The sequence below is a fragment of the Ranitomeya variabilis genome, chromosome 2 (genome assembly GCF_051348905.1).
Source record: "Ranitomeya variabilis isolate aRanVar5 chromosome 2, aRanVar5.hap1, whole genome shotgun sequence".
Taxonomy (NCBI): domain Eukaryota; kingdom Metazoa; phylum Chordata; class Amphibia; order Anura; family Dendrobatidae; genus Ranitomeya; species Ranitomeya variabilis.
Genome location: NC_135233.1, coordinates 737,004,998 through 737,022,908, shown reverse-complemented (window position 1 = coordinate 737,022,908; position 17,911 = coordinate 737,004,998). Strand labels below are relative to the sequence as shown.

General features: G+C 42.8%; 1 protein-coding gene across 3 annotated transcripts in view; it reads left to right on the top strand.

Moving 5' to 3' along the window:
• SOBP (sine oculis binding protein homolog) overlaps positions 1 to 17,911 on the top strand; it is a 298,320-nt gene that overhangs the window by 180,635 nt on the left and 99,774 nt on the right. The window lies entirely within an intron of this gene.

Here is a 17,911-nt window from a genome sequence, read left to right as displayed (position 1 = left end):
GAGACATATTTGAGGTGTTTTGTGTCTGCAGATCAGGATGATTGGGTTGCTTTTTTGCCTTTAGCGGAGTTTGCCCTCAATAATCGGGCCAGCTCTGCCACCTTGGTGTCTCCTTTTTTCTGTAATTCGGGGTTTCATCCTCGATTTTCTTCTGGTCAGGTGGAATCTTCGGATTGTCCTGGAGTGGATGCTGTGGTGGAGAGGTTGCATCAGATTTGGGGGCAGGTAGAGGACAATTTGAAGTTGTCCCAGGAGAAGACTCAGCTTTTTGCCAACCGCCGGCGTCGGGTTGGTCCTCGGCTTTGTGTTGGGGACTTGGTGTGGTTGTCTTCTCGTTTTGTCCCTATGAGGGTTTCTTCTCCTAAGTTTAAGCCTCGGTTCATCGGCCCGTACAAGATATTGGAGATTCTTAACCCTGTGTCCTTCCGTTTGGACCTCCCTGCATCTTTTTCTATTCATAATGTTTTTCATCGGTCATTGTTGCGCAGGTATGAGGTACCGGTTGTGCCTTCCGTTGAGCCTCCTGCTCCGGTGTTGGTTGAGGGCGAGTTGGAGTACGTTGTGGAAAAAATCTTGGACTCCCGTGTTTCCAGACGGAAACTCCAGTATCTGGTCAAATGGAAGGGATACGGTCAGGAGGATAATTCTTGGGTGACTGCCTCTGATGTTCATGCCTCCGATCTGGTCCGTGCCTTTCATAGGGCTCATCCTGATCGCCCTGGTGGTTCTGGTGAGGGTTCGGTGCCCCCTCCTTGAGGGGGGGGTACTGTTGTGAAATTGGATTTTGGGCTCCCCCGGTGGCCACTGGTGGAATTGAACTGGTGTGCATCATCCCCTCTGTTCACCTGTTTCCATCAGGATGTGGGAGTCGCTATTTAACCTTGCTCCTCTGTCACTTCCATGCCGGTCAACATTGTAATCAGAAGCCTTTCTGTGCATGTTCCTGCTGCTAGACAACTCCCAGCTAAGTTGGACTTTAGTCCTCGTTTGTTTTTGCATTTTGTTCCAGTTCACAGCTGTAGTTTCGTTTCTGTGTCTGGAAAGCTCTTGTGATCTGAAATTGCCACTCTGATGTTATGAGTTAATACTAGAGTCTTAAAGTAATTTCAGGATGGTATTTTGATAGGGTTTTCAGCTGACCATGAAAGTGCCCTTTCTGTCTTCCTGCTATCTAGTAAGCGGACCTCAATTTTGCTAAACCTATTTTCATACTACGTTTGTCATTTCATCTAAAATCACCGCCAATATATGTGGGGGCCTCTGTCTGCCTATCGGGGAAATTTCTCTAGAGGTGAGCCAGGACTATATTTTCCTCTGCCAGGATTAGTTAGTCCTCCGGCCGGCGCTGGGCGTCTAGGGATAAAAACGTAGGCAACGCTACCCGGCTACTGTTAGTTGTGCGGCAGGTTTAGTTCATGGTCAGTTTAGTTTCCATCCTTCCAAGAGCTAGTACCTATGTTTGCTGGGCTATGTTCTCTTGCCATTGAGAACCATAACAGTTTTCTGTACGGAAACCCTCAAGACAAGGCCTACTGGGGTTCATAGAATCATAGAATGTTAGAGTTAGAAAGGACCTCATGCGTCATCGGATAGATGACTGTCCAGCATCTGTTTGAAGACTTCCAGATGACATCTGACCAAGGAGGAGTAGAGGGAGATAATTACTTCACATGATCTAGACTCAATGCTTCTCTTAATACATCCTAGAACTGTGTTTGCCCTTTTTGGTGCTGCATCATACTGTTCACTCATGTGCAGTCTGTGATAGATTAGTATACCCAGGTTTTTTTCATACGTGCTGATGCTTAGTTCTATTCCTCCCATTATGTAGATGTAATTTTTGTTTTTCTTGCCCAGATATAGAATCTTGCATTTCTCCCTGTTAAATATAATTATTTTAGTCGCTGCCCATTGTTCAAGCTTATCTGGATCTTTCTGAATCCTTTCCCAGTCTTCTCTAGTGTTTGCTATCATTCCTAGCTTTGCATCATCTGCAAATTTGATTAGTTTACCCTCAGTTCCCTTATCTGGATCATTTATAAAATTGTTGAACAACACTGGGGCCAGGACAGAGCCTTGTGGTACCCCACTTGAAACACTCTTCCAATTGGATGTGAAGCTATTTATTACCACTCTTTGAGTACAATCACTGAGCCAGTTATGAATCCACCTAACCGTAGCCTTGTCAGTCCCATATTTGGTCACTTTTTCAATAAGGATAGTATGAGATACTTTATTAAATGCTTTTCTGAAGTCGAGAGATACTATATCAACCCCATTTTCCTGATCCACCCAGTCAGTGATTCCATCATAGAAGGAAATTAGATTAGTCTGGCATGACTTGTTTGCTACAAACCCATGCTAACTCTGGTTAATTACTGTATTCTTACTGTATTACCAATAAGGACAATGCTCTGCTGCATTTCATAACTACTGTATTGACTAATATTGGATTATTGGAAGTCACATTGCAACTTTATACATAAAGACATATTGAATCTTGGTAAATTACTCTGTATATTTGGTTTTATGTGATAGTGAGGTAAAGACTATATATGTAAAATGCAGTTTTTCCTCATTTTTGTTACATGAATATAGGAGCATAACATGAAAGGTACCGTATTTTTCGGACTACAAGACGCACTTTTTCCCCCCAAAAAAAGGGGGGAAAATGGGGGGTGCGTCTAATAGTCGAAATGCAGGCTTACCCGTGGCGGCAGAGGTGCGGTGGCAGAGGTGCGGCGGCAGAGGTGCGGCGGCAGACGTGCGGAGATGAGGAGGCGCAGTGAGCGGGGTCCCTTTCCCCGGTGAGGTGATGCAGCAGCCCGGTAAGGAGCAGAGCCGGGTGAATCCTGTTGTCATCGGTGGTGGCGGCCATCTTCCGGGGGCCGCGCGTGCGCAGATGAAGCGCTCTGCTTCCCGGGGCTTCAGGATAATGGCCGCGGGATGCCGCGCGTGCGCAGATGGGGATCGCGGCGGCCATTTTTCTGAAGTTCTTAGCTTCAGGAAAATGGCCGCGCGATCTCCATCTGCGCACGCGCGGCCTCCCGCGGCCATTTTCCTGAAGCCCCGGGAAGCAGAGCGCTTCATCTGCGCTCGCGCGGCCCCCGGAAGATGGCCGCCACCACCGATAACAACAGCATTCACCCGGCTCTGCTCCTTACCGGGCTGCTGCATCACCTCACCGGGGAAAGGGACCCTCTCACACCATACCTGTCACTGCGCCTCCTGATCCCAGCACCTCCTGATCCCTGCACCTCCTGATCCCAGCACCTCCTGATCGCAGCACCTCCTGATCGCAGCACCTCCTGATCCCAGCACCTCCTGATCCCAGCACCTCCTGATCGCAGCACCTCCTGATCCCTGCACCTCCTGATCCCAGCACCTCCTCATCCCAGCACCTCCTCATCCCAGCACCTCCTCATCCCAGCACCTCCTCATCCCAGTACCTCTGCCGGTAACCAGTGCTGCAACCCTCCCATGGACACCAGGCCGTGGCGTCGCCCACCTAAGCAGGAAGGGACCCTGCTCAGGTGCACGCCGTACCGCATCACCCCACCTCTGCCGACACCATGCCTCCTGTGACCCTGCTCTGCCACCGCCAGCCTTCAGGTAAGATACTGTAAATTCGGACAATAAGACGGACCCCCATCTTATAAAAAATCTTTTTTTCTGCAATTTTCACCCCAAATTTGGGGTGCGCCTTATGGTCCGGTGCGTCTTATAGTCCGCGAAATACGGTAATCTATCAGCAGGTTTTTACTATCCGAGCTGAGAGCACCATGATGTAGGGGCAGAGACCCTGATTTGAGCAATGTATCACCTACTGGACTGCATGCCATAGTTTTGATACAATTATTGTTTTATCTGCTTCAAATCTATCAGTTTTTTATGTATAACCCCGCCCGCTTCATTGATTGACAGTTTTCTATGTACACTACATAGGCAGCAAGCTGCCAATCAGTGGTGGAGGTGGGGTTATACTGAGCTCATGAATAAAGAAGACTACATGGTATCAGGTTTATTGATCCTCCAGTGATAATCTGCTGATAAACATTAATTTTATCAAAATTACGGCAAGTAATGCCGTAGTAAGTGCCCAGTAAGTGCCATATCATTGGGATCAAGATCTCTATCGATCATGCTGTTTTCAGATTAGGTAAAACCTGGTGATAGATTTTCTTTGAGAAATATGGATGTGTAGTGTTGTCAGCAGTTTCTTTAGAAGCATGAGTTAAATACCTGCTTTACATACTGCGGTTTCAATATATAATGTTCAGCTCTCTCCTGTCTGATATATTTAATGGCACTAAGATGATTTGTCAAGGTTCAGCCCCCACATTTCTGCAATGCTCTGTATTTACCTACTGCCATATTTAGTTGTTGAGCTAGTTACACAGTGGGAGACTGAAACAGAAAACTCAGATGTGGGCATCTTTAAAAACCTTTTTTATGCTTTTTATTCATGACTTAAATCCCTCTGAGCATATTGAAAATAAATAGGTGTAATTTAATTTAGATAAATCAAGCTAACATTTAATGTGACAATTAGGTTGCAGATCTGCATTCTACTCATAAAGATGCATGTTTTAATTTAAAGCAATTTCTTCATTGGTTTTCATAGATATTGCATTTATCGCTGTGGATGTGTACAGAGGACAGCTGCGCTCTCTGATAACACAGGATGTGTACATGCAGCCAACCAAGAAAAAGCGGTTCGCTACACTCTGTGATCACTCTGCTTTATATTGCCAGAAATCCTGCCAGCACACCAATATATTATGTTTTGGGAGCAACTATTTCACACTGCTGCCTTGCGCCTGGGGAGATAGATATATATATATATACATATATCTACCTCCCCAGGTGCAAGGCAGATATATATATATATATATATATATATATATATATATATATATATATACTCTATATATTCATACATACTGTATATATTTGCATATTCTGTATATATGTATATCTAAATAGAATAAAAAACAACAGTAATTAAAAAAAAAATAAAAGAAATTAAATTATTTATATATATATATATATATATATATATTTATATATATATATGTATATATATATATAGTAAGGCGGTGACTCGTGTCACAGGTAGGGGTCACTGTGTGCTCTCCCTAGGTTGTGCATGGAGACGGATGAAGTCCATAGCTGTGCATGGCAGTCACGGATTTCCGGTTCGGGTTTTCCATGTGGCTGAAAGCTACAGGTTTGCTTGTTAAAACCCTGCAGTAAGGGGTATGGGTGTGTCGGGTGTCAGATGCAACGTCATTGTCAGTCTGGTGTGTGCTGTTGTGCAGAGCAGAGGCCTGCAGAGTGCTGGCTGTGTGTGAAGCAGCACAGGTCAGCGGAGCCAGCAGCTATGGCAGCTGAATAGCCTGGCACCCGCAGCGTACACAGTGATGCAAGTCGTCCATGGTAACTGGTCTCGGATGTGGATAGTACTGTGCCTGAAGGTGTACCGGAAGTGGATGTCCTGTGCCCGAAAAAGGACTGGCATGTGTAACGATTGCAAACATGTGTACTATAAAATGCTATGCACCTTTATGTGTGAAGTAACACATTAAAGAGACTTTTGTGTTTGAACTTTGTGGGTCACTTCCTCTTCACTGCATACGGTGCTACTGCTCCATTACATATGGTGGAGAATGCGGGCAGTGTAATCTAAGGCATACCCCAAAGTGTGCTGCATAACATTTTGCAGATCTGCTGGAAAATGTTTTTCAATACAGTTTGCTGTTGCTCGGCGGGGCCAAGAAGATTGAAGGCTTCTGGCGGTAACTCGGTGGGGTTATGAAGATTTACTGTGGATTGGCGGGTTCTTGAAGTCTGCATTGCGGAGGAGCTGCAGTTGCAGCAAGAGGTTCTGCAGCAGCAGGAGCTGCAGTTGCAGCAAGAGGTTCTGCAGCAGCAAAAGCTGCAGTGGAAGCAGCAGAGAATGTGCTTATGTGCTGTGTTGGGCGTAGAACCTGAAAATGTTGAGATACCTGCCATAGGGGTCGCCAAATTAGGGTCAGAGTGTAATCCCGATAGGCTCCGCTTAGAGGTATTAGCAGGAGTGAGTAAAAAAGTTGTTTTGGGAGGAGATGTCACAGGGTCATACGGATGCCCTGTCTCGCACTCATATGGGGTAACAAGTGTTCAACCTCACAGGTATGAACTGGGGGGAGGATATGTGAGGCAGTGACTTGTGTCACAGGTAGGGGTCGCTGTGTGTTCTCCCCAGGTTGTGCATGGAGACAGATGAAGTCCATAGGTGTGCATGGCAGTCACGGATTTTCGTCTGGGTTTTCCATGTGGCTGAAAGCTACCGGTTTGTTTGTTAAAAACCTTGCAGTAAGATTTATGGGTGTGTCAGGTGTTAGGTGCAACATCAATGTCAGTCTGGTGTGTGCTGTTGTGCAGAGCAGAGGCCTGCAGAGCGCTGGCTGTTTGTGTGAAGCAGCACTGGCCAGCAGAGCCAGCAGCTATGGCAGCTGAATAGCCTGGCAACCGCAGTGTACACAGCGATGCAAGTCGTCCATGGTAACTGGTCTTGGATGCGGACAGTCCTGTGCCTGGGGGTGAACAGGAGGTGGATGTCCTGTGCCAAAAAGAGGGCTGGCATGTGTAATAATTGCAAATAGGTGGATATGGTGCCCGGCTGCTACCTAGAGGATACCCTGGGCTGTGCACGGCTGTGTGAGTAAAGAGTCTGTGATACAGCGGTGCAGAACACCCACGGGAACTAGTCAGATGAGGACTGGCGTGTGTCGTGTCTGCAACATGTGAAGCTGTGTTTGGTGACTGTAATATGGCGTGCGGTCGCCCCACGGATACTGGACAAGGAGAGGTTCGATGTGTTTAGGGACTGTAATCTAAAAGCCATATGATGTGTAGTGCTATGAAATGGGCACTGAGATGAGATGCAACTGTGTGTATTGAACTTTGATGACATGTACTATAAAATGCTATGCACCTTTATGTGTGAAGTAACACATTAAAGAGACTATTGTGTTTGAACTTTGTGGGTCACTGCCTCTTTCCCTGCATACGGTGCTACTGCTCCATTGCAATATATATACGGTACACACACACAGGAAACAGAAACAGTCGTGAGTCAATGCAAAGTTAAATAATTTTCAAAGAGAAAATAAAATAAGAAAACTAAAATAATGCGATTAAATGATTCAGAAGAACACTTATAATTTTTGATGTGGTTGCGCTCAGAATTAGACAATTACATTTAAATATTTAAAGTGAACCTGATAGGTCTCCCATGTCCCTCAAATCGCCACCATGTGTTTATTCTTATGTTAATACCCTGCCTGACAAGCCCTTTGTACAGTATAAGTGATTTCAGTGTATGCAAAAATGAGTGGTGGAAATCTGTTTCCAATATGCTAATTAGTTTCAGACTAGTCCAGAGGGCATTGGTTTCTGCAGACTGGTCCAGAGGGCTTGGTTTCTGCAGACTGGTCCAGAGGGCTTGGTTTCTGCAGACTGGTCCAGAGGGCATTGGTTTTTGCACACTAGTCCAGGGGGAGTTGATTTCTGCAGACTGGTCCAGAAGGCGTTGGTTTCTGCAGACTGGTCCAGAGGGCGTTGGTTTCTGCAGACTGGTCCCGAGGGCTTTGCTTTCTGCAGATTGGTCATCCTATTCACCATATCATAACCCCTTATGGGCATAATAGCATGATTTTCATCACCGTAGACTCTTTATAAGTCTCGCACATGCGTGACTTGCATTTTTTCATTTCAGTGTGCAGTAAAGCCAGGGAATGTACATCTAGCTCCATAGGCGCACTGCGCATGTCTGGGGAGTACATTGTGATGATTTACAAAGAAAGAAGAAAATGTGGCACTCACCAGCTTGTGCTGCGATAAAAAAGTCCTTTATTGCGCCATAGTGTGAACTGAGGACATCATAATAACAGCTGCAGGTATATGCAAGGGTGCAAGGTGACCGAGGACGATGGCCGTTTCGCGCAGACTGCGCTTCAGCGGGTCCAGGTTCTGTTATTATGATGTCCTCAGTCCATGCTATGGCGCAATAAAGGACTTTTTTATCGCAGCACAAGCTGGTGAGTGCCACATTTTCTTCTTTCTTTGTATATGTTGCTCTTGGACTGCTAATCAATGTTGAGCACCACAAAGCCAGTGCAAGATACTACCTGATATTGTACAGGGAACTTTTGCTGCTGCAGCCACAGAAAACTGCAGGTGTAACCTAGTGCCGTTCTACTTTTCTCTATGAAATTCATAATTGTGATGATTTAACCTGCAGGTTCCTTCATCACAATGTGCTCCCTGGACATGCGCAGCTAGTCTATGAAGCTGGGGGTTATACACTTGGCTTCATTGCGCATTGACATGTAATGGCAAAAGTTGTGCGCATGCGCTTGACTTGCACAGGGCCGATGGGGATGCCAGCTTTTGCAAATCATTTTATCAGGCCCATAAGGGTGTTATTATATGGTGAATGGGACAACCAGTCTGGAGAAACCAAAGCCCCTTCGACTAGTCTGAAACTGCCTAGCATATTGAAATGGATATTTTTTTGCCATTAGCTGCAATCACTTATACTGTACAAAGGGCTTGTCAGGCAGGGTGTTAACATAAGAATAAACACATTGTGACGGTGTGGGGGACCTGTCAGGTTCACTTTAGCTCATGTTAATAGTAGTCAGTACACAGCTGCCATCATGTACAGTAACTCTGATTAACCCAATATAAAGTTTAGCTGTTCTAGTAGGATTTTTCTAACATTTTCTTAGTTATATTTTACAACAAAAGTCATGGTCGATAAACAGAAGTTTCTAGCATTTGAAATCTGATAGCAGAAGACTTTGTTTCATACTGATTGCCAAATGCACTCTGTTTATGGCAAATGTGTTGCAGTAGTAAGCCCACTCGCTCCCCTGAAATGCATGTACAGTTTATTTTGAGAGAAATATTGGTGACCAGTGTTGTATTTGCAGCACCAAGAGCAGTGCCTACCATTTTTCATCCCTTTTTTAAGGAAGGTGAATTCAGGATTCAAGTGTTTCTCTGTGGCAGCAATAAGTCCATTAATTACACTGACCTACATATACAATTTACTTGATAGAGAAACATTGGTGACCAGTGCTTTTGGTGAGTTCAAGTGCTGTTCAATTGCAGAGCTCTGTCCTTGGTGCTGAATAAACAATTAGTGTTTACTTCAAATTTACAGAAGATTAAATCAAAGTGCCCACAGCAATTTTAATATTAACCCATGAAGTTTAGCCGACAATGCCTCTTTTTCTCTTTACATTAGATGAATGCTCATGCATTTTTATGCTTATCTGGTTTGGGGTTTGGTATAGGGCAGTGATGGTGAACCTATTAGCGACCCAGTGCCCAAACTGCAACCCAAAACCAACTTATTTATCTTAAAGTGCCAACACTACAATTTAACCTGAATACTGAGGTTTTAGTTTAGAAAAAGCAATTCATGCTGAGAGCAGCAGGGCAGCAGAGAGAAGGTGGGGCAACAGAGAGCAGCCACAGACAGGAACAGGTGTACAAAACTGCAGATATTAAGGAATATGCTTCCTGTCCTGGTATATGTTCTACCTATCCTGGTATATGCACCCTCATCCTGGTATAGGCACCCTCATCCTGATATATGCACCCACATCTTAGTATATGCCCCAAATCCTGGTATATGTCCCCAATCCTGGCATATGCCTCCCAATCCTGGTATATGCACCTGTCACATACCCACTTCTCAGCACGTGATTAGGGGTTGCTCCTGCAAGGGTTAATCTATTTCCTCTCACTCAATCCAGCATTCAACCTCTGTCCTATACTGCAATGGGAGCATAAATCACACCACGACACGGACCACGCACCCCATTTCGCACACGCTGCCTTCACTCACCGAACATAAGGGCGATGAGTCCCGGAGATATTGCTACTACTGTCTGCCAATCAGCAGGGTCACACACTCTAGGGCTGGGGATTCTTTTAGAGTATACAAGGTTCAAACTTATTAAAGTTTTAAGCTTTAATAGAAAAGGTACAGTGCTTACAATAGAAGGATATAAAAATGTGGAAATAAAAAGTGACATACAAATATGCAAAACAGTTATAAAATAAAAGGGAGAAACTTACAGAAATATCTAAACTTTGCAGTCTGGCATTCGTTTCCTGGGAAGGGGGGGGGGGGGGATATGAAATGAGTCACAGCAGCTTAGCTGCCCTCAATCTGTGAACAACTTTCTTTGTGTAGGGCCCAAGTTATAGGCTTAGCCTGGAGATCAGATTTCTAGACCAGCCTTTCATGTTAATATTCTAATTCCTGGTTTGTGACTGCACCATGGCCACTAAACGCTCTTTGTCATAACCTTTCTGTCCCACAGTAAGTAGACATTGTCAGGGTTCACTAGGTCCCATTTGGCATCTTTCTTCAAAGGCATCAGAGGTGTGAAATGTTTGAAATTCTCAGGAAGTCACCCTGGGGTCTGAGACCCTGTGACCAGGAAAGCTACCTTTGCCATAGCAGACATAGGTTATGACCTTTGTGAGGAGCTGCAGCCTAAGAACAGATGCTAATTTACTGCTGGTCATACATCCATACATCGCCTACAAATACATATTTTCCCTACATCACCCCCATCCTGGTATATGTCCTTAATCCTGGTATATGTTCCCCCATCCTCGTATATGCTCCCTCAATCCAATCCATGTATTTGCCCCCATCCTGATATATGTCCCCAATCCTGGTATATGCTACCCCATCCTTGTATATGCTCTTTATTCTAGTATGTATGCCTACATCCTTGTATATGTCACCCCACCCTTGTAAATGTCACCCCATACTTGTAAATGCCCCCCCATCCTGGTATATATCCCCCATCCTGCCGATGCCATTGTTCAATGCATAGAAAGAAAAAAAATCACAATAAACAGTTCTACTCACCTTCCTTCCTTCCCATCCCCCGGGTCACTGCATCGTCTTCTGAAGCTGGCAGCTGATTTCATCATCCAAGTGACAGAATGCACATGACATCACTGCCATGCACCCAGTCGCATGTACGCCGATGTCAGCTGCTGGCCTCTGATTGGCCAGCAGTGTGTATTGCGGCGCACGGCCTCGCACTTCAATACACTTCAGCTGGATGTGTGTCTGAGGACACAGATCCAGCTGAAGTAAGGACTGGTGTTGCCAGACTCCTCACCTGCCAGCCCCAGCCCCGCATGGAGGGCTCTGTGTGACCCCTTTGGCATCGCTGCTATATAGTATTAAAAGAAGTGAAATTAATACAGGTGACCACTGTGTAATACACTTGTTACACCTTGTCATTTCAATAGATTTACATCACTATCTTCTCTTGTGCAGATGTATGAGGTCACGTTGTAAATCCTAAGATACCATAATAAGCAAAATGCAAAGATCAAATTAGTTCCTACTTTTGCGCCATGCTTATCATGATCCCAGTACCTTAGAGCTAGGGTAGAGAACCTTTTTTCTGCCAACGGCCATTTGGATTTTTATACCATCCTTCGGGGCCCATACAAAATTATCAACTTGAAAATTACCCTGCTACATTTGGCCAAACATTGAATTAACTCACTCCTAATGTGATGTCTGGAGCTGCTTCTCTTTGCTGTGACTGTGATGTTAGGTGGTATGAATGATGTTGCTACTCGTAACTGCTTTTTCAGATTCATGTCTGTCTGGAGCTCAGGCCTGTGTTATAAGTTTTGTAAAGAATTTGAGCACTAAGTCGTACCGAACACAGATGTATATTATACTGCAGGTCTCATAACAGGGGGAAATTCATCATTGCTCAAGTTACATTTAAAGAACTCAAGCAGTGGGAGATCTGCAGTATACACAACATCGGAAACATAGAGTCTGCTGTATACACATCAAATAGACACAGAGAGAACTTTATACATCACATAGGAGATATCGATACAACTGTATATACATCAAAGGAAACATGAGGCTGTGGTATGTACATCACGGAAGCAATGGGGCTGTGGAATAGTTATCACAGGAGACAAAGGCTTGCAACATAGACATCACCAGAGATACGGAGCTTCAGTATAGTCAACATAGGAGACAAGGGGCTGCGGTATAGACATAACAGGAGATATGGCTGTGGCATTGACATCACAGTAGATCTGGGGCTTCGGTATATTTATCAAGGGAGACATGGGGCTGTGGGAAAGACATCACAGGAGACATGGGACTGCAGTATGTACATCACAGCAGACATGGGGCTGTGGCATAGATATCACAGGAGATATGGCGTTGTGGCATAGATATCACAGGAGATATGGGGTTGTGGTATATACATCATAGAAGACATGAGGCTGAGGCATAGACATCACAGGAGATATGGTGCTGGGACATAGACATCAAAGGAGATATGGGGCTGTGGAACAGACATCACAGGAGACATGGGGTTGTGGCATAGATATCACAGAAGCCATAGAGAAGGGGCAAATACATCACAGGAGACATGGGGCTGGGGCATATACATCACAGGAGACCCAGGAGACATTGCCACTACTGTCTTCTACTGTAGGATGGGAGCGCATCACAAGCTTAATCCATTCACATAGTACATCCTGACACTAGCACTATCTTTCATCACATGCGCGGCAGTGGCATCGATGAGTATCAAATGCTGCATTTGTTTGTTTGCAGGGTAAGAAATTGAAGGGCTGGCAGCCGACAAAACACAGGTGCCTTCTCGGTCACTGCCACTGTGGTCCTCAGGAATCTGCCAGGGGGTCTGAGAAAAGTTCTTTGCGGGTTTAAGGTTCGCCACCCCTACCTTAGAGATTGCAATGTGACTCCAGTCACCTGTATTACACTGCGATATAGCAGCTACATGGAGCAATCTTTGTCTGTCTGATCTGTGTTGCTTTCCAGTCCCAGCCTTAAACAGAAGGCAATGGCAAGTTATATCAGAGGTGTTCCATTGACAGTAGTGGTAATCAGTTGATTACAAACTGGTGCACAAAGAATTAATATAAGTTTGTGTATGTAGCAATGATGATCCTATCTGTAGATGGTGATGGAGCATTCTGGGGGACTCTAAAGCCACATTCAGATGTGGTGGAATGAACAAGGGTGCTCACTTCTCAGCCTTTTCTTCTGTTACCTCTGATTATATTAGACAAATAATTGTTGAACAACTCCAACAATTTCTTTTTCAGCAAAACCATATAATCAACGACGCTTACGTAATAGTTGTCATTTTGGATGGTGTTTTCCAGGATATTTTTACTCCATAGAATACTATCTTTTATGGATTTCCCATTTGGTGGAAGGTTTAAAAGACTAAAGGACACATTTCAAACCAAAATGTCACAGAATTCAGTCTCAATTCAGAATTCAGGGAAAATTCCTGAGTGGATTTACTTTAAATGGGTATTGATTAGGCTGGAGGAATTAGCACCAAGACTGTGTCTCAAAAAAAGGTCTAGAGTTAACCATTCAAGAGTCAGTATAATTTTAGACAGAGGTATCTAAAGATGTGCCAAATGTATCATCTAGCATGTGATCCGTTTTGTCTAAGCTGTGTAAATTTTAGCCACTATCAGTAAATCTATGCAGGTTAGAATAAGGAAAGTAAAACTTATTGTCAGCAATGCCAGTAGACCAACATACTTCTGTATACATGATGTAGCATCCTAATTAACAGCGTCCAGCAGGGCTCTGTGGGGAAAGAGCAGGGAATTGCTGACTGGCTGTTTTTACAAGGTGCAGTGAATTGGTCACTTACAAGAAGTGTATATCCTTCTTATCAATTAGATTTGATTTATAAATTGGATTTTGATTGATACAAGGTTTATCAGATTAGGCATGGTAGTCCTCTAAGAAACAAGATGTTTGTCATTGGTAAGGCTTTAGCTTCCTTGGGTAATACCAGTACAAATAGTGTAAGAACGTGTTAAGGTACCGTTACACTAAGCGACGCTCCAGCGATATAGACAACGATCCGACCTAAACTAGATCGCTGGAGCGTTGCTGTTAGGTCGCTGTAGAGACATCAAACACAGCAGCTCCAGAACGATGCAGGAGCGATCCAGTGACGTAACGGCGACTCACTTATCGTTCACGCTCCATGTAAAAACATTGCTGACATCGTTGCTTTTGCTGTCAAACATGACGATACACGCCGACCTGGCGACCAAATAAAGTTCTGGACTTCTAGCTCCGACCAGCGATATCACAGCGGGATCCAGATCGCTGCTGCGTGTCAAACACAACGATATCGCTAACCAGGACGCTGCAACGTCACGGATCGTTGTCGTTCTCGTTGGAAAGTTGTTTAGTGTGAAGGTACCTTTAGTTAGCAGTAATGTCTTTTATTGTGAGAATTTGAAAACATCTATGTTTTAGTCATCTTTTCTACCAGACAAATGCATTAGTTATGGCTGCAGAATTCAGAAGACCAAACAGAATGATGCAGCCCAAAGTTTTTTTTCTCATCACGATGGTCCTAAAGTTGCTCTGCACTGATCACTTTTTTTTATTACATATCCTATGCATGTACAATCAATATAAAATCCTGGAAAATCCTATTTAGTAGTGCTATATTATTTTTATGGAAAATGTAAAGCCCGCTATCAGACGGCTGATGGCAAAACGATACTTTGGCAGATCGTTCTGTCTACAGCCATCTCTCCCATACACAGGAGCTCTCATTCGTACGAGTGCTCCTATGTTCTCTATAAGAAAGCCGCTGACAGAAATGTCTGGCGGCAGCTTATCTCCAGGAGAACAGAGTAATTGGCAGTCTGAAATCAGACAAGACCAATTGATATCTTCTCTGACAATCACTTGGCTGGCACTCCCATGCATATTGAGTGTGATATTAGTCTAATGGATATGACACCAAAGTTTGAAGTTTAGCAAAGATTATTGGGGGTCTCTTTCCAAAGATTTCCCAAGAATGCCAGGATTTCTTGCTACTGCTTGCATATTTTTGTGTGTTTGTGAGGGCACTAAATTTATTGAGCATGTAGTTAATCAGTATAATTATTATACTAGTTTTCTGGAGATGAGTTACTGATCCAGGGATGTTTTATTATTGCTATATTTGAAGTTGGGGGGGTCTTTTGGATTAACACTGCAGAATAATATACTGAGCTAGATGTTTTTATATAATTTTTCAACTTTGTAATCTGTTACTATTGCACTAAGGCCCCTTTCACACATCAGTTTTTTGCCATCAGTCACAATCCGTCGAATTTTGAAAACGGATCCGTCGCAGATTGTGAAAAACTGTTTTTTCACCGGATCCGAATAGCTGATCCGGGTAATTGAATCCTAAAAAAATCGTAGCATGCTCAGTTAAAAAAAACGGAATCCATCACCGTATTCCGTCATTTGACGGATCCGGCGCATATAGGCTTCCATTCTAGCAAATGACAGACAACAACGGATCCGTCGCTGTCCGTTTTTTCGACGGACACAAAAAACGTTACCATGTTTGTTGTCTCCGACCGCAGGACAAACAATTTTCGGCGAATCCGGCGAACAATGGATGAAACATGAGGCCATCCGTAGCAGTCCGTCGCTAATACAAGTCTATGAGAAAATAAACAGATCCGGCGGCATCAGTCGCCGGATCTGTTTTTTTTTCAAAATTCGATGGATTGCGACTGATAGCAAAAAACTGATGTGTGAAAGGGGCCTAATTTAGGGCCTAATTAATCAAGACCGGTATTTTTCATACCAGCCTTGATGAGAAGGCGTGCTGGAATGTGACGCTCCTGATTCGTGAAGGGGTGCACACCTCTTCATGAATCTGGAGCGTTTGATGAGTGGCATGCGCCTCCGTGCACTATACCAGAAATCTAACTCTAGTTAGTGACTGGAGTGAGATTTCAGGTGTACTGCACGCTATAGCCCATCATGAAGTAGCACCCTAATTTTGCGACTTTTCAAAGCTCTTATGCCAGAATTCTGCCATGAAAGCTTTGATGATTGGCCCCTTAGAGAATATTAACACTGAAGGTTTTTTTACATGGATTTTAAAATAAATCTACTTTAAACACCACATGAAAACGTATTCAAAGAGTATTGGAAGGTTCGCTAATGTGGATTTTGAAGCAGATTGAATACAAAATCCCCATAAACCAGATTTGAACGTATAATTAAAGTTCTGTGTAGATCTGTGCAAATGCATACACCACACAGTATATACTATCATGCAAGATCCCCTGTTTATTAAAAGTGATGAAGGCTGCGGACATTTTTGCCATATATGTTAGGAGTAATGGTCATTGGAGTATATGTTCTTTATCTGTAATAGGAAATTTTAGTCTTCTACTAGAGTCTCTTTCTCTTTTTTTATTTTAATTAACTTATCTTTTATTATACATGTTTTCATTGTCCTTAGCATTATACATTTTATGTTTTTATGTTATCATAACTCCACTCGCTTTCTTCGTTTTTATTGTCTTTCCATATAGAAACAGTAAAAAACATTTAAATATGTGTTTACATTGCACTATAAAACATTTATTGCTTTACACTCATTTATGCAGCTGTGAAAACAAGATGGCTATAACTATATGTGTACTAAAAGCTCATTTTAAGCACAATATGTCCTTTAATCACCATATTGCAGAAAATCTCAGCTGCAATAATGTGAAAATTGCTCTGTAAGCTACAATATGTTTCATTGTGTATGAATGCCGAGCGCTTCTTCCTTCATCAATCATTTTAAGAGTAAGGAATTAGTAAACCAGCAGTAAATGATTTGCGCTGTCTCTATATTGTAACTACTCCGGGTTTTATAGCAAAACAGCATCTATTGTTTAACCGATAAATGCAGCAATTCTTAATGCGTTATCTTGAAAGACACAGTGAAGATCAGATCTATTCTCAAGCATTTATTTATTCAGAAAATGAAGAATTCATCTTGAGTAAAACAGACCAGGAATTGGGAATACAAAGCCCTTAGGTTATTTTTTCCCATGCCTTTATATTACCTTGGTAAGCCCCTTATAGGTGGTTGAAATATTTCCTAAACAGCTTTAGGTAAAATTACAATTTAATATATTTAATAAATGAATGCATAATTTATTGTGTGTGCAAGAAATAAATTATACAGATATGCAACTAAGTAGATAATACTTGTATCATATTAATTTTTCACATCTATACTTCATGAAACATCTTAAAATAAACAAAATTCGTTATTAAAACATTAAAATGTAGAGTTTAAAGATGATCTGTCACCAATTTGTGCTCTTATTTTCTTCATGTTTCTGCCTTGAATACTCCCACTTTAATTTTTTTTTAAATGCACCTTACATTTCCAGAGATGTAGGCATTTTTACATAGTACTAATTGTTATGGTCTTTACCAAGTTGTTTACAGCGTTCTTTGGGGGGGGGGGGGGGTCTTTAAGCTGCTATGAATACCGCCCCCTTGGACCATAATAACTAACAATAAAAAGGCCTTTACATTGAATAATATGAAGAAAAACATGAACACTAAATAAACTTTACATATTTGCAGCATGCTGACGATGCATACATTGGGGATGCTCGATGGACTTTAAAGTGCAAACATATGCCCCAAAAGTGTTCTTTTGGCATTTGCCTGAAACAGAAGGAATGGTCAGTAGCCCTTTTCAGTACAGTGATATATGAAAAAATACATACTATGTGTTATACAGTGGGTATCGAAAGTATTCAGACCTCTTTAAATTTTTCACTCTTTGTTTCATTGCAGCCATTTGGTAAATTCAAAAAAGTTCATTTTTGAGGGTCTGAATACTTATGACCATGTGATATTTCAGTTTTTCTTTTTTAATAAATTTGCAAAAATTACTACATTTTTCTTTCAGTCAAGATGGAGTACAGAGTGTACATTAATAAGAAAAAAAGAACAGCACACACTCAGCAT